Here is a 25,697-nt window from a genome sequence, read left to right as displayed (position 1 = left end):
GTTATGGTGTAATGACACCAAGGTTGAACTTTTAGGCCACAATTCCAACAGGTTCGTTTGGCGCAAAAACAACACTTTGCATCACCAAAAGAACACCATCCCCATCATGAAGCATGGTGGTGGCAGTAACATACTTTGGGTTTGCTTTTCTTCAGTTGGAACTGGGGCTTTAGTCAAAGTGGAGCGAATTATGAACAGTTCCAAATATCAGTCACTTTTGGCCCAAAACATTCAGGTATCTGCTAGAAAGCTGAAGATAAATTTCAGCACAACAATGACCCCAAGCATACATCCAAAGCAACACAAGAATGGCTGCACCAGAAGAAAATTAAAGTTTTGGAATGGCCCAGCCAGAGGTCAGACCTAAATCCAATAGAAAATCTGTGGGGTGACCTGAAGAGGGCTGTGCACAAGAGATGCCCTTGCAATCGGACAGATTTGGAACGCTTTTGCAAGGAAAAGGAGTGGGCAAATATTGCCAAGTCAAGATGTGCCATGCTGATAGACTCCTCCACAAGAAGACTGAATGCTGTAATTAAAGCAAAAGGTGCTTCAACAAAGTACTAGTCTAAGGGTGTGCACACTTATGCAATCAGCTTATTGTACTTTTTTATTTTTTATATTTTTCCCCTAACAGATTTGTTTTTCAATTGAATTGTACAGGTTTTAAGTCACATTAAAAGGTGAGAAAAGTTTTGAAAGGATTTATTGTGGTCTCATTTTTATATCACAAAAACCTGGCATTTTAACAGGGGTGTGTACACTTTTTATATCCAGTGTGTGTGTGCATCTGCGTGCACATTAAATATATACACACACACCTATATATGAAAATACACACACAAATATATTACATATTATACACACGTATGCATACTGTCCATATATGTGTACATATCTACAAGTGCTTGTACACAAATGCACTCAGTAAAAAATACATGTTCCCCTCAGTGCTGGCCCCACACTATCCAGATTACTTCTTTATTTTTTTCACACTTTGTCTTACTCTTCAGCTTTTTTTTTCTCCAGCTTTTCAACAGAATTTAACTGGCCACCCAGGTCGTGTGCTGTAAAGGGATAAGTCCTGACTGCACATCAGATATTCCATGTTTCATTAGTGGCACAGGCGTCTGAAGGATGAGGAGGAAGGGAGTGACAGTTTGACACTGGCTTGCCAATCCTTGGGAGGAGAGGCAGCTTAGCTCATTGCACTGCCAACACCTGCAGAAATGGAGGTGTACTGCCAACAGAATATACAGCCTATTGTGTCCCTGCTGCAAAATGCATACCTCTTGATTGAGGGGTTGCTCATGTGTGGAAGCATACATGCACTTCCTGAAGGCACTGACTGAGTGATTGTAAAACACACAAGCTACCAAGGATGTGGGGATAAGTCAGTTTTACAGGATCTAATGACTGACCCTTCTCCCCAACAGCAAACTCTCACTTCCATCAGAAAACAAATGGGCTGGTGGGCTCTTGCCTTGCAGGAGGAATGAATGGTTAAACTGAATGCAGACAGATGTATCACCTGGCCAGTCTTGTGAACTAGCAAAAAAAAAAAAAAAAAAAAAAAAAAATCTATCCTAGCTGGCTAAGACTGTACTGTAGTAACTGTGAAAGAAGTAATTGGATTAATCTGGGCATACCCCAGAAATCCTGGGCTCCAGATGCCCTACAGTTTATATTAGAGCTTTTCTTCCCAAACTTGTAATCCAATGATGCCCCAAATAAGTAATGAAAGAAATTCAGTCATTGTTTTTCTTTCAAGAAAGAAATAAGTTGTGCCCAAAGAGCAAGGATGTTAAAAGCTGACAAAATATAGTTTTACCTAATAAATTTACACAATCTGGGAACAGTGCCTACCTCCCTAACCCTTGCCAAAAACTAGTCAGCTTATTTGTACCCCTGTAATGTTAGATTGGGAAGTGAAAACACAACTACCCATGCACATATATTTCAAGTCGCTGTTGTAGATATGCATATTATACCACACCCTACTTATCCCTACCTCCCAAATAAACAGCCACCATTTGTCTACCCCCTAAGGTTAGGCTGGGAAGTGAAAGAACAAATGGTCACAGTAATACATTTCCACTTGCTGCTGTCAGACATATATATATATATATATATATATATACACACACACACACACACACACACACACACACACACACACACACATACACATATACATATACACACACACACACTCATACATATAAAACACACACACACACACACACCAAAACCTCCTTACTCATAAATACAGTCATTTGTATACACATCTAATGTTTGACTATGTGAAATGTGGGGAAAAAACAATAAATCACAGTAATGTACTCCATCCTGTTGCTCCTAGCCAAGATACAGTGACCTTCTGTGCATACCTCTCAGATCTGTGAGGAAAGCTAAAGGAATAATGACCCCAGTGTTACCAGTTTCACACAAGCTATGGTGATCATTAGTGCAGACCTCTGAACAGGGTCTGTTTTATAGTGGGTGAAGTCAAGGGCAGAGGTTGAAGATGCATCCCCCTACTACGTTTGTGTCAAAATCTTCTTAGTAAGTACACAGTCTGGGGAAAAAAACACAGCAACTGAATAAAACCCACACAGAGACAGGACATGCATAATCCACACAAAAGGATCACAGCCGAAAACTCAAAGAATTAGTCAATGTGACCTTGGCAATGTTACCCTCTGCACTTGTGCCAATGATCAGTTGCTATCACACACATCCTGCCCAGACTGCCAGAGAGAGAGAGAGAGAGAGAGAGAGAGACACTTACTGAGTACAAGGCAGATGTCCAACTGTGATGGAAAGTAAAAGAAATTACAGCAAACTTGTTACTTTAGATACACTGGAACACCTCCCAACACAGTGTTTTTTATCCATAGACAGCACCCATACCCATCAATTACAACCATTGTATTTGTTATCCATATCCAAAATGCATGGTTGTTAAAATGACACAGTAAAGTACTCTCAATGACTTTACAGAAGTGAACACTAGATCTGCAAAGCCAAAATAATGACTGCTTACCAAGAATAAACAACTGCAGGGCTAGTCACTCATCTACAGAGAGCCTCAGTACCCAGCATTATAGCCACTTTGTTGACTGCATACACCTCAAATGTCCAACTGCAATCAAATAAATTAATACATAAATAATAGCCAAAGTAATGTGTTTCAGCTTGCTGCTGTCAGAAGCAAAGAATCAACACACTGCAACCCTCTGCACACACAGATATACACAATAATTATAACCATCTTACTGTGTACATAACAGACATACATAAATAATGGCCAAAGTAATTTAGTTCAGCTGGTTGCTGTCAGGCTCATACAGAGCAACAGACTATAAACCCCTACGCATAGATACATAAAACATTTAAAGGCACTCTACTGATGTTGTACACACCTCATATTTTTGCACCTCAGATTTCTGACTGTGATGGAATGAACAAATGTCTGAACACCTCAGACTTCTGACTGCGATGGAACGAATAAAGGAAGGAATTAATATCTGCAGTAATTGCTGTCAGATGCATCAGTGTAACCTATTGCAGCCCTCCCCCCGCACACATAATATTAAACGTAAAACAATGCATGCTGTCATACTATCCTACAGGCTTGCTGGCAGCATCACCATCCAGTGAGAGATCACAAAATAAACATTAAGCATAATAAGCTTTACCAAATGAAAAATATTTCCCCAACTAAGTCTGTCCCAATTAGAATGCCTAACAGCTGAACCAAAACACAATCATTCTGGGTGACTTCAATCATCCACCCATAATATGGCATACACAAGTTAATATACACGATTCCTGGAGTTCAATGTCTACTAATTTGTACCTACACCTACTCAAGGCTTAAACATTGTTCTGATGTGCTCAAATAAAGCACCATTGTGCTCCAGAATCATCATTATCACCTCAATAGTCAAATATGAGCACCCTGCTGTAGTACTTCTGTATGTCCCTAGGTAAAGGGGTCATCAAAGTCCACTGTCTTCAGAGTCTTCTCCTAAGGAAAACTCTTAGCACTAGCTTCTGTTCTTATGCAATTTAAAAGCTTCCAACCAGATGAGGGCTCCCATAGCTAATGTGGCTGCATTTACAATGGATTTTACTCCCCAGCTTTGCTTATGCTTCAGAGCATCAAGACAAATCTACCATAATACAACTCCAGTTTCAGAAACAAACTCCTCTGGTGGAACCCCGGCATTAACAAACTCTACAAAATGAGAGAAAATAAAATCTCCTGAACTTAAAAACTAAGATTGTACCCCCCCCCCCGCAACACACACACAAGAAAAGCATCCTCCCCCAAGAAAAACATCCTCAAAAGAGAAGTATGGAACAGAGACAAACAAAACAAATGAGGAGAAGTATGAGCTCAATATTACGATCAGTGCCACAAATATCAGACTGGTAATTTTTGGTTTACTGAACTGAGCAAGCCTTAAATGAACAATGTGTTTAACAAGGAATATCATCTTTCTGTGTAGCTGTTAGCTCCGGAGATGAACAAGAAAGAGGCTTAATTACTAATAATGGCTGTGTAACTTATGAAGGCAATTTTGTGATGTGGGGAAAATAATTTTGGCCATTTTGAAATGATTAAGGGTGATATATTCTAAAATTTTGAATTACTGTCATATGTACATCTAAGTGTTTGAGGAAGGCCCTGAAAATGGATGAATGATCCACTGGGAGAACATATCACAATTCTACTGGCTGTAGCTAAGACTGCTCATAGGTTCATAGGTGTTTACTAGGCTAACGACCACAAGGACCCTTTTAAGCCTAGCCATGTATCCCAAATCTCTCACAAGTTCTGATACCCTTGTAAGTGTAAGCAGGGGTTTGGGAGATGAAACATTTACAAGCAGGGGCCTGAGAGATGAACCATTTGCAGGTTGCCTGTGTCCATTAGAGACATTTGTGCCAAACCAGGGATGATTTTCTGTTCCCCATCCAAGTTGCACAAGAACTGAGTTAGGGAGGAACTCTGCTTCACATGGATGGGGAGCCTGTTCCATAGATGGGGTAGTCTCTGGGATACACACCTTTGATATAAATAAGACCTGCTGGAGACAGGCAAGGGTTATTCTGGTACTGTCGGTTTTGTGGATATGCAGGAGGTCCACCAGAGTGGTGTCTGACAATGCCCTGTATGCCAGGCACAAATCTCCCCTTGAAAGCCTGGAGACAGAACACAGGGAAAGGGCACTGAAGTGGTCTGCATAGGACATTTTACTTACGTCCTGTATTCTTTTAGTGAGGAACATCTGTGGATGTTCCAACTGTTTGACATGCTGGGTTAGGTACATACCAAAGGGGACACTGTACTCAATGACATGTCTGATGAACGCCAAATACAGTGGAACAATAACTTCCTTGGACTTAGATGTCATACCTTTGATTAGAAGTTGCGCAACATAGAAAGATTTCCTCACTACTGTAGACATATGATGGTCAAAGGCTAGATTAATACCAGTGTCCCTAAATCCCCGACTACTGGGTCAACTCTAAGAGGTGTGTTGTCAATATGATAATTACCAGTGGTGGATGGCTTCCCAAAGGATATTATTATGCATTTTGTGGGATTTAGTTTTAGTCCATGGCTCTGACACCAGTTATTTGTCTGTGTCAGCCACTCCTGGAGAGCACGAGTCAGTGGGAGATTCAATAACAGCTCCTAATTTGCAATCATCTGCAAATTTAGTCAGAGACCACTGACATTGGCCTTGACTTCAGAGAAGTAAATGCCAAAAAGGAGCGGCCCAAGGACTGATCCCTGAGGGACTCCACTTGTAACTGGCCTCTTTGTAGAAGACTCCCCAATTTTAGCTTCCTGGGTCCTGTCGGTGAACCAGTTGGCTATCCACTGGGTGACATATGAGTTTGTACATAACCTCGAGCATGTTAACAATGCCAGAGTGGGGTATTGTGTCAAATGCCTTGGCCAGGTCAAGGTAGGCAGTGTTACCTTCTCAAAGAAATCTACCAGGTTGAGTAGGCATGATCTGCTCTTGACAAAACCAAATTGGTTTGGGTCCAGTGTCTGGAAGTTTATTATAGCTCTATTGATTACTTTCATGATAATTCTTTCCATGGATTTACATACAAGACTAGTGAGACTTATGGGTCTGTATTTAGCCCACCTTTGTGCAGAGGGATGACTGTTGCTGTTCTCCATTCATGAGATGCAAAGCCTGTTTGGAGGCTACAGTTAAATGGTAATTCCAGAGACCCTGATAGGTCATGTTTCATGCTACTTAGAAGGCATCCTGAAATATTGTCTGGCCCCAGTGATGCAGTGTTCTTGGTCTTAGAGGATTAAGGACCTGTTTCCTAGTGATAGCAGGAGTTGTAGTATTTGATTTTATTTCCTGAGGGAAGGTTTAGGGAAGAGAGACATGGGTAAAGTTGGAGCTGAATTTATCAGCCAGGAGGTTTGCCATGTCTTCTGGCTCAGTACAGGTGGCTCCATTTACACAACTGTGTGCAGAGCTCTTTGCATTGCCTTTGAGGTTGCGGACATAGCTAAAGAATGACTTGTTGTTGTCCTTGGCCTGGGAGGCCAAACTTATCTCAAATTTGGGTTTGGTAGACTATTTGTCCTCAGAGTTGTGTGTTAAGCTTGATGAGAGTGCTTTTATCCGGCTGGGTGCTGCACCTCCTAATTTTTGCCATGATTTTCTTCCTTCTGTTATACAGCCTATTGATTTTGTGATTCCACCAGGGTGTCTTGTTTTTTTGAGTTAGTTCTGCACTTCTTCCTGGTGGATACAAATGCCTCTATGTAGCTATTAACATGCCTGTACAGCGTTTCTGTGAACTGTTCTGTATAGGCAGCAGTGTTCTCAGGGTTTATGGGGGATTGAAATTTTGCCAGGTTATCACTTAATAGCAGGAGGTTAGCATTAGAATAGTTATTGAAAATTCCAGGTTTAGCTAGGGGTCCAGGTTTTATTTTTACTTCAAAGGACACCATGTTGTGGTTTGACCTTACCAAGGAAGACTTTACAGTAGGGGATGTGCAGATCTCTCCCATATTAGTGAGGATCAGATCCAGTATGGTTGCATCCCTGGTTGGGGTACTGACCATCTGGTCCAGGGAGTTTGTGTTTACAAAATTCAGGAATGTCTGTGCCTGTACGTTTGGTGTAGTATAGGATTCATGTGTCTACAGTTAATAGCGGGATGGTATTGGGTTGGATGACTAGTGTTTCTAATAAGTTTACATATATGGTATGGGTTTCCTGGGTCATAGAGGGGGACCCATAGCTTGCAGGGAAATGGTATTGCATTTTGCTTGAATATGGAGCAGCTCAAGTGCATTGTCCTGTTTGAAAAGCCTTGCAGTATATTTATTTTTGAAGTAAATAGACACCTCTCATAGGTTCATAGGTAGGTACTAGGCTATCGGCCCAAGGGCCTACGTAAGCCTAGCCAACAAGGTTCTCTGGCTTACGCCACCCACGAAAGTTAATTTTCCTGTGCCACTGTCGAGCACTGACACAGAAGTGATCCCCAGGGTGCATTTCCTATTTCCCATCCACTCATCAAGATTTTTCTTGAAGAGTGCTAATGAAAAACTTTGCTTGAAATAGATGGGTAGCTTGTTCCAGAGTATGGGAAGTCTCTGGGACGGGAATCTATCCCTCCAGCATGTCCTGTTTATTGTGGTGACAAGGTTTAGGTCCCTAGAGCGTGTAGCTCAGAGGGATTGGGATTTCTTTAGGTGTAGCATGTCCAACAGCTCTGGGTTTGACATAGCTTTATATGTTAGGCAGAGATCACCTCGGAGTAGGCGATATGCTACGGAATTAAGCTGGAGTTTTTTTGAGGCAGTCAGTGTAGGGCATTTGTTTGAGGCCAGTAATCCTCTTTGTGAGGTACTTCTGTGGCCTTTCCAGCTGCTGCAGATGTCTTGTGAGGTACATTCCAAAAGGGGCGTTGTACTCTATAATGGGTCTAATGAGTGTCGAGTACAGAGGAACAATGACCTCTTTTTTCCTGGATGAGAACCCTTTCATGATGAGGTGTGCCACGTAGAAGGACTTCCTGACTACTGTGGCGATGTGACTATCAAAAGGAGAGACTACTGTCCACCTGGGTCCCAAGGTCTTTTATCACACATTCGGTGTTAAGTAGATTGCTGCCTATGTGGTAGTTCATGGGTACACAGAGTTTTTACCAAAGGGGATGACACTGCACTTTTTGTCATTGAGCTTGAGGCCATGGCTCTGACACCAGGCATCTGGCTCAGCGAGGCCCTTCTGTAGGATGTCCACATCATTTGGGGACTTGACTATGGCTCCTAGTTTGCAGTCATCTGCGAACTTCGTTAGCCAGAGGCCTTCTGTGTTAGCCTTTACTTCAGAGAAGTAGATGCCAAACAGGAGAGGTCCCAGGACGGAACCCTGTGGTACTCCACTTGTCACTGCTTTAGAGGTCAGATTTGGAGTCTGCAACTTTTACAGTGCGAGTACTGTCAGTGAGACAGTTGGCAATCCATCTCCTCCACCTTTAGTCCCTGCCTGTGAAGTAGCTGGTCTAAATGTATGCATTATAACTTTGCACTCTTGGTGTGCTCTCCACTGCTTTAAACCATGTCTCAAGTGACGGCACAGAAATCAGCATTTTCTAGGATGAAGAGAGCTTCTAGGGAGTGGAGTTATTTGTTTAGACTCCTAGCATTGAACAGTAATCCCTGTTGTTAATCCAGAACCTCTGTTCTGTTAGGCAACAGTTTTCTACTTGGAAGTGCATTACAGAAAATGTAAAATATGTTGAAAGTTTGCACAAATTATTGTTGATTATAGTTTTTTCTACTTTATGCTACTGATTCATAACAGTTCTATATATGTAAGGATGCAAGAAATGCCTTTCACAAAATTAAACAAAGAAACCAATGCTAATATAATGTTATATTTACTTCTGAATGCAACACTCAAGTGTAGCTTGTACAGCTAAATGTAATAGCTGATGCCAGACAGGAAAATACTGTAAAAGTAATATTTGCAGTTTTAAAATGGAATTTGCATTTGGTTTGACAAATCCTGTAAAAATATCTGAGGTATCTGTGTACGTTACAGAAACTATGCCTCTGTATACAGTACTGCAAGAAATGCATTTGAATGACATTCAGCATCTGAAACTAGAGAACCTTTGGCATAAATTAGGATTTTCATCATATCTATTGAGAAGCGTAATGGGTACTGCTGGGCATTACATCGAATAAATTCAGCTTTAAAAGTGCAAAAATATATTGAAAGTAGATTTATATTAGCAAAATGGAAGCTAGGAGCAGCATTATGCACAACTGTAAATCTGTACTTAGCACTAGGGATTAGATTACAGGACAAAAGGCAACAGTTTCCTGGGCAGGAGACTGGAACACAGTTTTTTTTTCCACTGGCGAAGTGCATACCAGTCTAGAACTCACAGGGGACCTGCGTTAGATCATTTTATTTAAAAGTATGCAGCATTAATTGGTATGGCAGATGTACACAAAACATTAGGGCTTCCAAGAGATCACATTCAAAATCAGATACAATCGTGATTACCAAGGAATGTGTTTATCTTACTGAGATTCTGCATACATATTCTCTGTTTAAAATCAGAACACTCACCATTGCTCATTATGTTGATAAGGAAAAGTCCAAAAAATTAAGAGCTAACCTGCATTCTTAGGGGAAAGAATTCAAAAGCAGACTGGAGTTGTTTTGACAGTAGCAATGAGCTTACCACACAACAGTGGCATCAGATAATAAAAGCATATGAAATAGAGAATCTCGTCACCAATTTCATGCAGAGATAACTAAAGCCACAGAAAGAAAGGGACTGAAATTGAAGTGCTGAAGGAAACTTTTCAATGTTGGACTCTGAAATAACACATAAGGTCAAAAGCATTTAGTTCCAAGGCTTAAAAGAGAAGACAGATCAATATGCAAGACTACAGACCAAGGGACAACTCTTTTTTGTGAGAAAAGTACAGTTCTGTAAGTAAAGTTACCATAACATTAGATGTTAGCTTAGAATTGTGCAGTAGCGTTCATCCTGTGTGGGTTAAATCCTGCACAAGACATGACATAGCAGGACAGCTTCCAAAACTTAAGGACATCTTTCTCCTGTCCACACATGTACAGGATATAACACATACAGCAAAGGCTACTGCAGCAAAGATCACATGATAAACATCTTGGGCAATACTTTGTTCATTTTTATGAACAATTACATGATGCAAAGACGGACTGAGGAAAAGACAGATGAAATACAGGAGAGACAAAATAATGCAAAATACTTACCAAAGTCTGGGAAAAGCCAACAGTATCACACTCAATTCCAACATAGTGCAATGCTGAGAAACAAAAACAGAGAAAGAACACAACTGGTAGTATGAAGATCTAAACAATAAGAACAGAAAAGAGCAATTATATCAGGTGTTGCAGAGTTAAGCAAGCAATGTCACAAAATAATAAGAAGGCCACACACAATGCGCTACACAGGACAGAGCATCAACATCAATAAAAGACAACAGAAAAAATGTTCTCTCTATAAACAATAAAGGAGATCCCTCCTTTCTAAGTAGTGTGTGTCATTATGGAGACCCTCTTCTATAAAAATCAAAAGAAAAAAAGAGACAACCATAAGAGGGGAAATCAATGCAATAACTCAGTGAAAAGAACAGGAAGTGAGTAGTTTGCCCCCTTCCTAGAAAACAAGATGGTGAATTTATGGTACCACTTTCCGGAAGAAACTGCAAACTAAAAAATGTACGACAAATTTCAAGAATGCAATGAGAATGAATACTTACACAAGCATTCTATAGGAGGTTAGAACATTAGTACACTGGTTAACTAAAATACATAAATTAACCAATAGGTGCACAAATGCCTTTAACTGTCCTCAAAGACTGTTTCTGTGTTCCATGGTAATTTATTTCACACAGTCATTAAGCTTTTAGTGGGAGTAGTAAACAGTAGGGAGGTAGTTTCCTCCCACATCCCAAAGACATGCAGTAGGTGAATTGGACACTCTAAATTGGCCCTAGGTGTGAGTGTGTGCATGTGTGTGCCTCCTGTGGAAGGTTGGGTGCCGGGCTGGCAACTCGACACCGTAAAACTCCACTGCCAATCATGAACGGACAGATGATCCGCTGTGGCGACCCCTAACCGGGAAAAAGTCAAAAGAAGACGAAGTAAACAGTAGGGAGGTAGCTACAATGATCTGTGTATTTTTTTCTCAACACTAAAACTAAGAAAATGTGCATGAATTTGCTCAATATTTCTTAAACCTTCTTTAAAGACTGTTTTATCAATCTACTCTAGTACCTATATCAGACAACACACTTCTCTAACAACAAACTCTTACTAAGAGAGTAAATGTGATGTCGCAGCCATCCTCCATAAACTCAAGAAGGAAGAGGGGACAAAAACATCTGTTCATGAGCAAACATTTTTTTTTACTCAAGCAAAATGCATAGTGATCAATAACTGAAAAAAATGCACCAAATAGAAAATACAAACTATGACATATATCTAAATATACAGTCTATTAAACAGTGGTACAAACCCCTAGCTCCTGAAAAATATACAAGTTTCATCTCCATCAATAACAAATGATTCACTCGTCCCAAGGTGTCCAAGTCACGTGCACAACTATACAGTTCTCCCCAAGTCAGATTGACGGTTAAGAAACAATCTCCTTGAGAACATGAAAGCAGATAACCTGCAAAAGGGTTTCTGCACACTGGATGACATGGGCATAAATAAACTGTGCTGAAAGACTTACACAGAACAAAAATGTCAAGCCACAAATGGAACCCTATCCACTCTTCTCTGCAGTACAATCCCACTTGAAATTACACTGGGATACTCATATCTGTCCTCAAAGGTCAGAAAGATCAATGAGCCTAATTTGTGCAACCAAAAGTACACACTCAACACACACTTTCAGAAAATATTAAAAACTGGCTATGTCCCTGTTATTGTCCAAATCCACAAGGAAAGACTTTTCACAAACTTAGATAATGCATTCAAAATCACAAGCACACAGTACAAACAGCAATGGGCAAAATCAGTGTGGAATTTATTCAGGCAGACACAGGAAACCTTCCTTTCCACAGTCTGTCCCCAGTACATTTTTTTTCAATGATGTATCTTCCATCCTGGATGAAGATTTATCTGTCCATGTAGATTTACCTGAATCAGGCAGAAGAACATGACACTGTGGCCCACAGCATAATCATCCTTACATTCTATGATCTAAAGGCAATGGAAACTGAACAACTTGGGACCACAAGTGACTGCAGGGTCATACAAAAAAACTAAAGAGTAACAGGTCTCCTAGGATCTTTATACCCATCAACAGTGGTGTCCCCCAAAGCTCTTTCCTGAAGCCTTTCCTTTCTAGTTTTTTCTCAGATGTTAAAACTGACTCCAGTGCCAGAGTCACCAAATTATACAGATGACTGCAAAACTGTGAGCATTTTCCTTAAACCGTCTAACACTACCTCCCTTCTAATGGCACTTGATACTAAACAAATGGTGCTGTAGAAATCTTACCTTCAATGTCACAATATGAAACATTCTGGTGTCTAGCAACTCCTTTGTTACTAGATTTATGTATTACTCAGGGGCAGCAACTAAAATTTGACAACAACAGTTAAAGACCTTGGAATTCTTGTACGTGCTGATCTTCCATTTGATACCTACACAGGAGCTACTGTCTGCTAAGCACATTCAGCTGGAGTAAATTGCACCCCAATCATACGATCATAGCAGATTACTAGGCTATCGACCCAAAGGTCATTTTAAGCCTAGCCTTTTCATCCCAATATAATACCATAAAAATACTAGTCCATACTCAAGATTGCATTCAGTGATGATTGCCCACATCCAGGAGGGTTGTGGGCACTATCCCTGGCAAGCATTTATGGTGCCCCATCCACTCTTCCAGGTTCCACTTGAACAGTGTTCATAGAGGTGCTCCGTTCCACATGAATTCATAGCCTGTTCCAAAGACGCAGCAGTAGCTGGGAGATAAATCTGTCCCTCCAGCATATCCTATTTAAGTCTCAGGCCATATTTAGATCCCTGGAACGGGTAGCCCTATTCCAGTTTGATTTGCCGATATGCAGCAAGTTCATTAGGTTTCAGTCTTGGGATTGCTCTGTAGGCCAGACATAAGTCTCCCCTAAGAAGTCTATATGATATGGAATATAGTGACAGGGACTTTAGTCGGTCTGTGTAAAGCACATGCTGGAGCTCCTTGATCTTCTTTGTTAGAAACCTTTGAGGTCTCTGCAGTTGCTGCAGGTGCTTTGTGCAGTACATGCTGAATGGGGCATTATATTCAATTATGGGACAGATAAGTGCCGAGTACAGAGGGGTTATAAACTCTTTTGTTCTTGAAGCAATGTCTTTACTAATCAAGTATGCTACATTGAAAGCCTTTTTTTACTACAGTAAACACATGGTGTTATATATGCTTGTATTACATTAATTACAGAACTCCGTACCCTGTACTGTAACCTCCATGCATGTAATCTGTTGCAGTTAGACAAGGTACAACCAGAAATGCAGGTATGGTAGTTAGTGCAAAGGACTACGGCAATTAGCTGCTTCCTGCAGACCAAGGTACAAAGCTGGATTCCTTCCGCCTCCATTTGCCTACTGACTGACTCAAAGCAAGTCAGTTAACAACAGGACATTCAGTCTCAGTAAAACTAATATCAAACCACACTGTCAATCCTGACAACTTTGTATCTGAAAGATTTTCATGTATATGTACTAAATTCTCCCTTTCAATTAAACTCAGCCCATGAACACATACATACATAAAAGAAAAAATAGGTCAGCAAGGGGCACCCACAAATTTCAATGTATGATCCTGCTCATCAAGCCTGGTGGCCAATAAGCTCTAAGCTTCTTTGCCAAACCTGTGACGCTATAATCTTACATTTATTTGATGTCTTCATCATATAGACTATACAAGCAACTTATCACTAAAAATACTGTTGCCTGCAACTGCATTGGCACTGGTTTAATAACAAAATACAGTAAGTATGATGGAGTTATGTAGTTCCTAAAGATACACAACTTTAAGGGAAGGTGCACAAACTCAGACATCCTAATTAATCACGAGCAGCAGCACAGACAGGAAGTAGTTCTGTTAAAATCAAATGCCTGCTAGGTAGCTTAGCAACACACGTGAACATATCCACCGTACTTCAAGTTCTGAGATGAATAGAGCTGAATGCAGATCAATAACAAGAAATATCAGACTGTATAAAACAAGCTGAACTGGTACTCCAGAGGGCATCACATCTCAGTGTGCACACTATAATACTCACGACAGAAAGAGCAGAGCTTTATATAGGATCAAAGGACAAAACTAACCAAAAGCAAACACTTAATAAGACATGCATAATGGGGAGGCCCTGTTCTACACTATGGGGCTAACTGATGTGCATGCTGTAAACTACGACACTGCTGTTAACACAATCCAACAGCAACAGACATAAAATATATACAAAATGTCCACAGAATAATGCGCAATACTGGGCAGTATGTCTAGAAGGAGAAAACTATGAGACACATATACATATTTATTTCCAGAGTTAACACCACTAATTAGATATTCATAGCATTGTCCAGCATTCAGAACATATTATTAAAGGTGCAGCACAGATTTACCATCAACAACCTAGAGCTGTTTACTGAATTTCCTGTTTGCACTTATTTTTAAAATCGTTTTTTTCTCAAAACTTGCATTTTATCTGTCTTTGGCCTAGCACTCTTGTGTGGGGTCATTTACTGCACTGTTATAACTTGTTGATACTTGTTAACCTCTGCTATCTCTGAAAAAAAAAAAAAAAAAAAAAAAAAAAATCTTGCTTTTTTCCCACTTTTCTGAGATTTAAAAAAGTTCAGTTACAGGCTTGCTGTTCTTGAACTGTCTGTAAGTTTCTGTGAGGCCATTTTTTGCTTGGGCTAAAGGAAAGTCTCTCTGTTGATCAGTGGCAGTGAAAAACATTGAGCAGCCTGCCTGCTCCTGTGGGAGTGGTTACTGACTTGAAACTGTAGTTTTATTGGCCATTTTGGGTCAATTCCAAAACTCCTTCATCTTCCTCTCTTAAAACCCTTTTTTGCGCGTTTTTGAGCATAGCGCAACAACGGGCAGCGCCGCCTAATTGGGTTTAAACTATTCCTGGCTCCACAAAGTCTGCTCTTCACTTTTTCCCTTAGAACTGCTCTATCTCTCAATTTAAACACCATATTCTCATTCTAAGGCCCCTCACTGGTCCAATTAAGTAATCCTACAAGTCAGCACTATTAAACCATAAGCACTACCTACTCTTATACTCTCTACGATTACCCTGTCCTCTATTGGTCCGTCTTAAATTCAGTTTCCCTGTTACTCTAGCATGTCCAAAGGTCAGTCAATGGTTTCCTCTCCAGTCCAGCTGGTGAATCTGGGAATTTTGAGGCAATGTTACAACTGTCTCATGTACACGGACAACCCTCTCCTCCTCCAAGCAGGTTCAAATATATGTGAGAGATGCAACTATTTAGCCAAACTAGAGGCTGAGCTCTGTCATCTCAAAACTGGTGTAACCAGTCAGGAGGAGAAGGTAACCTCACACAACACAATTCCAGTATCACATAGTCCCACCACATCAGCGAACCAAACACATAAATACACAAAAACATACTCGAAGGCTCTAAATAAAAATCTACCCAAGCAACAGAGACCTCCAAAGCAGACATCCAAGCAAACACTACCTCAAAACAAAACACACACAACACATAACCCACAAAGTCAGTGTGCCAAGCAGCCACAGCCCTTAAGGCTGAATAACACACCTGATACTCTTGTTATAGGTGACTCTATTGTCAGACACACTGACGTCCCGCTCACCAGGCTGAATAAAGAGAAGGTCACGGTGAGCTGCCTGTCGGGTGCTAGGATCCGACACATAACGCAAGCACTCAGGTCACTCCAAAGCAAATACAAATATGACTCAAGTCATTGTACATGCTGGTGTGAATGACCTGAGATGTACCTCCCTGGACTACATGAAAAGAGACATAGAGGAGCTCTCTGATCATGTAGCCCAGGCTAGTATGACCCTGACCTTGAGCAGCAACTTACCCTCACCTAGAATGATGGCACAGTACAAAGACAAAATGATCGATTTTAACAATTGGCTAAAATGTTTGTGTCATTCAAAGGGGATCCAGTGTCTGTCAGCCTGGGATGACATGCTCGACAAGCCACGTTGCTTCGCTAGGGACGGCTTGCACCTGTCACCACTGGGCTTTCGGATATTGGCAAAGGCTCTTGCCACCCCCATAGTGCCTTTTTTAGTCAAGGCTCAAAAGTCAAACCCACCCCCATAGACAGCACAAGGACCAAGAAACTAAGGGTAATGCTGCTAAATGCCAGAAGTCTTAACCTCAAGATGCACGCACTCGAAGCTCTCCTCAGTATGGAGAACATTGATATCTGTGCAGTGACAGAAACCTGGTTCAAGGCTCCAGAGAGCACCCCAGCACTACCAGGCTATACCTCAGATCATGCTTTTCGGCCCCAAAACCCGGACCGAACCACAAAAGGAGGGGAGTTTCCATATTTATCAAGGATATCCACACCTCCAGGTTAGTGGCATTGCACGAAGTATCGGAGACCATCCATGTGCAACTAACAGTGGGCAAGACGGCTTTTCAGTTTATAGCATCCTACAGACCACCCTCTCAAAGTCAGGAATCCCATTCGGCTTTCCTGAAAACATTGGAGAACATGAAGATCTCTCCGAACACCATTATATTGGGCGACTTCAACTACCCAAACATTGACTGGGAGCACTACTCAAGCCCCAGCACCTTAGCCCAAAGATTCCTGGAAATTATAAACTCAAATGCTATGGAACAACTAGTCACCACTGCCACAAGAGGGGACAACATACTAGACCTGATCATTACCAACATGGGGACTCTATGCTCCACACCAGAAGTATATCCCTCACTGGTAAGATCAGACCATAAATTAATCTCACTGGATGTCCACAACCCGACCCCACCCCCAGCCCAGAAAACCACAGTGAAAAACTTCTCAAAAGCGAACTTCTCACTTCTCAAAACTGAAGTGGAATCCTTCAAGGCCCCAGGGCCAGTGGAAACTGCAGAATCCTATATAAATGCATTCTACGGACATCTCCAGGAATGCATGGATCATGCTATCCCAAACAAAACCAAGACCCAATCATCCAAAGGCAGGCGTCCAGTCTGGTGGACCCCTGCCATGAATAAACTGTACAACAGAAGGAGGAAGCTACTACATGATAGAGCAAAATCCCTAATAGGGAAGGCATCTCTGATCAGTACTAGCAAAAAATTACGATCCCTCATAAAATCCTCCAAGGTCAGCTTCGAGAGAAAAATTGCACTGGACACCAAAGACAATCATAAGGCTTTTTTCAGTTATGTTAGAAACCTGGGATGCAACTCCCAGACTTGTTCTGAGTTGATTCTAAACAACAAAAAATACACTGAACCCACAGACATCGCCAATATCTTGGCAGACAGGTTTAGTGCAAACTTCTCCACCCCCTCCCCCCCAAAAGAGCAAGTATCTATCCCGGCAGAGGGCTGCCTCCCAAACATCTCAGATGCTCAGGTGAAGGCTGCCCTCTCCAAAGCAAAAAACACTGCTTCCATGGGACCAGATGGCGTCCCAGGTTGCGTCCTACATGAACTACAAGAGGAACTAATCCCTCAAATAAAACAGCTATACAATCTCAGCCTCACTACAGGATATGTGCCCACAGAATGGCATACAGCAACAGTGGTCCCACTCCACAAAGGTGGAGCCTCTATGGACCCTGGAAACTATCGCCCCATAAGCCTGACTAGCTTAGTCTGCAAGGCTATGGAGAGGATCATCATGGAGCTCATAAACAAAGACATTGGGGACCTACAGACACTAGATCCTACCCAGTTTGGCTTTGTCAATGGCAGATCCTGCCTTTTGAACCTGGTTGACTTCTTTGAAACAGTCACCAAAGCCATAGATGAAGGGAAGGTAGTCCACACAGCCTATCTGGACCTTGCAAAGGCATTTGACACAATACCCCACTCGGGCATCATAGATAAGCTATCCAGCTTAAATATAAACCCCTATGTCACAAGATGGGTCTCAAACTGGCTCAAAGACAGAACCCACAGAGTGAGAGTTGCTTGAGCCATTTCAGACTCGAAACCGGTCACAAGTGGCGTCCCACAGGGTTCTGTCCTGGGACCACTCTTGTTCGGTATATACTTTTCCGAGGTACAGGCAAATGTGGGAGGACTATGGCTCACCAAGTTCGCAGACGACTGCAAACTGGGCGCCATAATCAACTCTCCAGCTGACACAAACATCCTTCAAAAAGGTCTCACAGAGACAGATAACTGGTGCCAGCGCCATGGTTTAAAGCTAAATGCCAAAAAATGTATAGTCATACCCTTTGGCAAAAACAAAGTGCCCACAAATTACCACACAGGCGGAAACCCATTAAGTACAGAGAAAGTTTAGGGACCTGGGGACCCAAGTTGATAGCAATCTCTCCTTTGAAAACCACATTGCCAAAAAGTGGTTAGAAAGACCTTCTACATAGCCTACCCCATCACGAAGGGTTTCACATCTAGATCAAGAGAGGTAATCGTGCCCCTTTATTCATCCCTCATCAGGCCCATCATAGAATACAATGCCCCTTTTGAGATGTACCTTACCCGACACCTGCAGCAATTAGAAAGACCCCAAAAGTATCTCACCAAGAGGATCAAGGGTCTCAAACAGATGCCATATGCTGCTCGGTTAAAAAAACTCCAGCTCTACTCAGTTGCATACCGCCTACTTCGAGGCGATCTATGCCTGACATACAAAGCTATGTCAAATCCAGAATTAATAGACATGCTCCACCTCAGTAAATCTAAATCCCTTAGAGCCACACGCTCGAGGGACTTGAACCTCAGCACAGAAATAAATAGAACTTGCTGGAGGGACAGGTTCATAACCCAGAGGCTCCCTTCGCTCTGGAATAGAATTCCAGTTCATGTGAGGCAGAGCACCTCACTGAATCTCAAGAAGAATCTCGATAAGTGGATGGGGGATCGTAGGTTTGTCCCAGGGATTACTCCCGTGTCACTATTAGACAGAGGCACAGTAAACTAAACCTTAAAAAGGGCACAGTATACTCAAATCAAGGGGTGGCATAAGCCATACAGAATCGGGCTAGGCTTATAATTGCCCCAGGGCAGATAGCCTAGTATGAACCTATGAACCTATAAGAGTAATGTTACTGGACAGTTTAAGCATGCCTGTGGAAAAACAGTCTGTATTAAACATGTTACAGAAACTGCAGGTCACACACATAACTATGCAGCAAACTATTACTGAAATTCTAAACCTACACAATGGTTTTCTCACTGTTTAAACAGTCAGTACACTTTTACCAGTATGCTTATTGTTGTTATAACCACTTCTATATACCCTTATCTAGTCAACCACTCACTCTGCCGTTGCCCAGTTTTGAAAAAGCTACCGAAGCAAAAGAAAATCCTTCCTGCCAACAAACAGCAGAGGAAATTCTTTTCACAGCAGGATATTTACAAGATGTAAGTCACACTTTGTTTCATGTTTTGTCCCTTTATAAACCTACAGCATATGAAATTCAAATACTTAAAGCCAACACAGAACAACTTTGTTTTGCTACTGTGGACTGCCAGCCCCCCCCCCCCCCCATCCTCCTGTAAGCATATGGCACACACGAAAACTATCACAGCCTCTCTACTTCAGTTCTCACCTACTCATGATGATAAATTATTGTAATACTTACATTCATCTATAATTTAAATATAATCCGACTCTGATTACCTTCAAATCTCTACTAAGGAATTCTGCACAAAGACAAAAATAATGGAAGGATAAAGTCCAAAATCAGGGACAATATTTTTAAATTTTACTGAACTATACTAAAAAGGTAAGAAAACAGATTTTTAGAAAATGCATGTTAATGTAAAACAAGTACGAAACTAAATGCATGTCATTAGAGACTGACCAACTATAATCAATCATCATTCAACAACATTTTTACAAGGGTCAGGGCAAAACTAGGAGGTAAAACAAATCAGGGACAGGTGATGGGTATGCCACCAAACTTTTTAAATGGGCCTACTGCTAAAGTGGATTAGTCAGACAAGGCCTGTTCATGGGTGTGTGTACTAGGCTAATGGTCTTGGAGCCTTTACAAGCCTAGCCCCCCACCCCCAAAAATAAAAAATTTGCCCAAGCACCGTGCCACCCAATGTTAGTTCACAGTGCCCATATACAGTAGTGCAACTGGAATGATCCCTGGAGTGAACTTTCTGTTACCCATACACTCGTCAAGATTTCTCTTGAAGAGGGCCAGTGAGGTGCTCTGCTTGACATGAATGGGAAGCTTATTCCAGAGTATGGGCAGTCTTTGGAAGATGAACCTGTCCCTCCAGCATGTTCTGTTAATTGTGGTAATGAGGTTGTGATCTCTGCAGCGTGTGGATTGGGATTTCTTTAGGTGTAGCATTTCAAGTAGGGTTGGGTTGGACATGGCTTTGTAAGTCAAGCAGAGATCACCTCTAAATAGACGATGAGACGGAGAACACCTGAAGTTTCTTGAGTCTGTCCATGTAGGACATGTGTTTAAGGCCTAGGATTTTTTTCTTGCAAGGTACTTTTGCGGCCTCTCCAGCTGTTGTAGGTGGTGTCTTGTCAGGTACATGCCAAATGGGGCGTTATATTCGATGACTGGTCTAATGAGGGATGAGTAGAGAGGATCGATGACTGGTCTAATGAGGGATGAGTAGAGAGGAATGATGACCTCTTTCTTCCTGGATGTGAAACCTTTGGTTATAAGATGTGCCACATAGAAGGACTTTCTGACCACAATGGCAATGTGGTGGTCAAAGGTGAGGTGGCTGTCAACCTGGGTGCCCAGATCTCAGAGAGACCCTTTTGTAGGATGTCTGCATTATCTGAAGATTTGATAATGACTCCTAGCTTGCAGTCATCAACGAACCTGGTTAGCCAGATTCCTTCTGTGTGGCCTGGGCTACTGAGAAGTAGATGCCAAACAGGAGAGTGCCCAGGATCGAGCCCTGTGGGACTCCACTCATGACTGACAGTCTGACTTAGAATCCACAACTTTCACTCTGTGGGTCCTGTCTGTGAGCCAATTTGCAACCCATCTAGTGATGTAAGGACAGATGCCTAGTTTGGTGAGTTTATCGTTGTTACCTGAGTGGAGAATGGTATCAAAGGCCTTGGCCAGGTCGAGGTAGGCTGTATGCACTCTGCCTTACCCTCATCCAAAGCCTTGGTGATGCCTCGAAGAAGAAATCCAGGTTCAGCTGGCAGGATCTCCCCTTGTCAAAGCCAAAGGGTCAAGAGTTTGGGGATTGCCTATATCTTTGTTAAGCAGGTCCATGATGATGCGCTCCATAGCTTTGCATATCAGGCTTGTCAGGCTAATGGGGCGATAGTTCCCAGGGTCTGTAGTTGCTACCCTTTTATGGAGCGGGAACACTGCAGCAATGCACCATTCGTTAGGGACATAGCCTGGGGTAAGGCGGTGATTGAACAGGGCACACAGATGTGGTGTCAGTTCATTTTGTAGTTCATGTAGGATGCAGCCAGGGATATCAGGTCCCATGGATGCTGTATTCTTAGCTTTGGACAATGCAGCTTTTACCTGTGCTGCAGAAATGGTGGGTACCAGGCTTTCATCTGGTATTGTGACAGGGCCCTTGGGATGGGAGAGAGGGGTAAAGTTGGCACTGAATCTGTCAGCCAGTATGTTGGGTATATCTGTTGGCTCAGTATAGGAGGTGCCATTGTGCAATAACTCAGAGCAAATCTGGGTATTGTCTTTGAGGTTTTCGATATACCTATAGATGGTTTTGTGGTTGTTTTTGGTGTCAGCCGTAATTCTGCCTTCATAGCTGGCTTTAGATAGGGTTGCCACCTTTTCAAATGGCCAAAGTGGGACATGTTTGGTACAGACATCAGATTTTACAGGCCGACACATACCCACGGCCAGTACAAAGGACAGAACGTAACTGTTTTGCCTACAGAAAAGCATAGTCTTCTAGCATTTTAGTTGCTTATTCTGTTTCTCATAACATGTAGGTATTTCAGATACAGAATAACTGTTTAATGCAACTATTACATAAAATATAAGAAATAATTTTGTCATAAAATCGCTGGACATTTGCCATGTTTACAATCACATGTCAGGACACAACTGCCCAAAGAGGGTCTGCCCCTTGCAAAGTGAGACAGGTGGCAACCATAGCTTTAGAGGATTTGATAAGGGAGCTCAGTTTTTTGTTGAGACTGATAAGGGAGGTTTTCCAGTCTTGTGACTTAATTTTTTTCTGCAACAGTTTCCTCCTCCTGTTGTAGAGTTTACTGAAGGCTGGAGACAACCTGATTGGCTTCCTTTTTTGGAGGACAGTGTCTTAGTTCTATGTGGTATGGCAAAGTCCATGCATTTGTGTACATGCTCGTACAGTGCATTGTTGTATGATTCTGCAGTCATGCAGCTATTTTCCATTGGCATGGGTGCTGAGAAGTTAGCCACCTCTGCTTTTAGGAGCCCAAACTCTGCTTTAGAGAAGTTTTTCACGGTGGTCACCTTAGCAGGGGTGTAGGTGAGATGGAGATTTCTATGGTGATCAGTTTGTGGTCAAATTTAACCAGGGAGGAACTGATTATAGGTGTGGAGCAACGGTCTCCCTTGTTGATGATAACCAGGTCAAGAATGTTGCTTCTTCTAATGAGGGTCAGAATGAGCTGGTCCAGGGCACTGGAACTCAAATTCCAGACAGCATTGGGCCCGTACATTGGTACTTGAATAGTTTTCCCAGTTGATGGCAGGGTAGTTGAAGTCACCCAGTTGATGGCAGGGTAGATGAAGTCACCCACTATGAGAGTATTGGGTTGGACCTTGTAAACTAATTTCAGGAAAATCACAGGTTGCATTTATACAAACTGGGAAAACCAGTAAGTGCCAGGAAATCATTTAACATCCACACAGGTTACACTAGCGGTGGTGGTGCTGCGGTAGCATTGTCGCCTTACAATAAGACGTTGTCCTGTTCGATTCTCAGCTAGAGCGTCTTCTGTGTAGAGACATGCGTGTACCTTCTTTGAAGGTTGTGCGTCAGGGCTGGCAACTTGGCACGTAAAAATCTACTGCCAATCATTAGCAGACCGGAGTTCCGCTGTGGCGACCCCTAACCGGGAAAAGCCGAAAGACACAACAACAACAACAACAACAACAACAACAACAACAGGTTACACTAGCTCAGACAGAAGATACATCAGTTAACATTCCACATTTCAAAGACCAAAACACAAGGTGCAGCAACCAGTGGACTCCAGTCTTCAGGAGCATATAGAAACATAAAAAGCATCAGAATGATATTGTGTAACTCACAGAATGAATAAGCAAGTCATACAGGAATGTACAAAAGTGACTGACTACTATTTCCTGGAAAACTCCCCATACCCCTCTTAATTATGAATAAGCATAATTATATTAAATCTTGCAGTAAAATACATAATGAGGAAAAGCAGGGAAATAAAACTGACCAGCCTTTACTGATTATCGAGGAGAGTTCCCAATTGCAAATCCCAAAATGCGGCGACAGAGAAGGGACGCATCACAAACTCTCCACATACAGACAGACAACTATCAAGCAGCATGATAGGGGATCCCACCTATGATATGACAATTATGTTTTTGCTGCTCAAAAAACAAAGTGTCCAAAACTCAACACTGTGTTTGGATGCCTTAGCCTCATGAATTTTGGGCGACGATAAACCTCGCTGCAGCCTCTCATACTGCAGGGGAGATCTTGACTAGACCTCACGGATCAATGGGCAAGCATGGTACTCTGGCCTCATGAGAGCAATATTCTACTCCAGCTTTGCAGACAGAGTGGGTAGCAAGCGGCAATGTAGCCCCCTACTCTGGTTTCATGCACCAGGTGGCACTGTAGACATGATGTGTAATTTAACTTACTCCGTTTTTATTAGTCTTACTTTGCCTTTACAATGCATAAGCACTTTTGCTTCGTGAGACCTAGAATTCTGCAAAGAAGTACATGAAGCCGGTGTACTTTTCTACTTAACAAATGCAAACCAACATAAAACTGCTACATATTTCGTAATTAAACTATTTTAACCTAAATAAAACGAGTAGTACTTGGAACTATGCTACTTCAACCTAAATGAATACTGTGACACGTCTGAAGTACTGCGCAGCAAAGTGCTGCAACAGCAGAAGCACTCCCCTAAAGGAAACACGTCTCCTCACGCACGTGAAAAATTAAATATAAACAGCAAGCAAACGATGACTGCTAGCCTAACTACAGAAAAAGCAACCAAAAACAACCCGTGGAAGCATTTAAACTCTAGCCCTGTGAGGAAGCAGAACTATCTGCGTAAGATTTGAACAGCAAGTCCAAAACCAAGTCAGGTTCGCCTGTAGATAATCACCAGAGTCGTTCTGCTGTCGACATTGAAAGACTCTTAACCATCGCAGACGCAGACTGACAGCCGAGATCCCTCCACCCCACCCATGGAAACACAATGGTAGTGTACACTATATGTGCCACTTTCAAGACACTCTTGGAAGCCGTCAACAGGGAAAGAAACCCAAAGGCAGGTTAACAAACTAGAATCTGTTCGTTACTTTTGAATACAGTACATTTCCCCGCATGTTTTGTTCAACTCTTTTTACCCCCTACTTGACTTGCAAGGATGGGAGTTCAAATCCTGGGAAAGAAAATTATTCCAGGCACATATGAACATCATTGTATAAGCCCTTGATTTGCACAAATCTAATTCATACCCGCGGTATATCAAATTCAAATAATAACGAAATTTCATTTCCAGGCTCAAGCAACTTAACAACACATATCAGTACAACAACTTACTTTAAACACATACGAGTACCAAAAATATAAACAGTGCACGTCTTCTTGTAATAAGCCGGAGTTTGAGCCCCTGCCTCGCAGACTGCAAAGCATTAAAAGTCTCTATTCGAGCTTCCCTGCTGCGATAAGCCTCCGCCTCCTTGCCAGACTGAGATAAATTAAATCCGGGCTGTTACCTATCGGTAGGGTAGCAAGTCACTGAAATCCTACAAGACGTGTTATTTTTATTCTTATTTACTTTTTCTTATCAAAGCTCTAAACTCCTATTTTTGTTTTTAGCCTTCATTTCCACTCCCACAAACAGCTGACAACCAGGTTACTCCCCCTCAACGTCACGAACTAAGTGAAGCAACAGAGGGTATGACAAAATTCAAGTACAACACGCCCACTTCTAATCTTAGGTTCTGCTGGGAGTCGTAGTTGTCTTCTGCGCGAACAAGAGGCGCACCCAACACTTCCGGGTGCATAACCTTACCGAAATGCAGATTAGTATACCTCTCAACTGTACAGAATTTCGCAGCGTGTCCAACTTTTTGCCTCATGTTTGGTCTAATCCTCATCATTTTTTTTGTCAAATCACTGAGGAATGAAGTCAGAAAATCATGGCAGATGCAAAATCTGTTATTCTTATCAACGTTCTATGTTTGTAAG

At 42.0% G+C, this 25,697-nt stretch overlaps 1 protein-coding gene across 1 annotated transcript in view; it reads right to left on the bottom strand.

Annotated features, from left to right (window-relative positions):
- Positions 1-25,381, bottom strand: part of ORMDL3 (ORMDL sphingolipid biosynthesis regulator 3) — a 505,983-nt gene extending 480,602 nt beyond the window's left edge. The window contains exon 1 of the mRNA XM_044055034.1: positions 25,047-25,381. The gene's annotated coding sequence lies outside the window, so the exon portion shown is untranslated. The remainder of the gene's footprint in view (positions 1-25,046) is intronic.
- Between the last annotated feature and the right edge of the window lie 316 nt (positions 25,382-25,697).

This window comes from Protopterus annectens, chromosome 13.part0, assembly GCF_019279795.1.
Source record: "Protopterus annectens isolate FY-2018-M chromosome 13.part0, PAN1.0, whole genome shotgun sequence".
In the NCBI taxonomy this organism is placed as follows: Eukaryota; Metazoa; Chordata; order Ceratodontiformes; family Protopteridae; genus Protopterus; species Protopterus annectens.
Note: the sequence above shows the minus strand (reverse complement) of the source record. Positions and strands in the feature narration are given on the sequence as shown.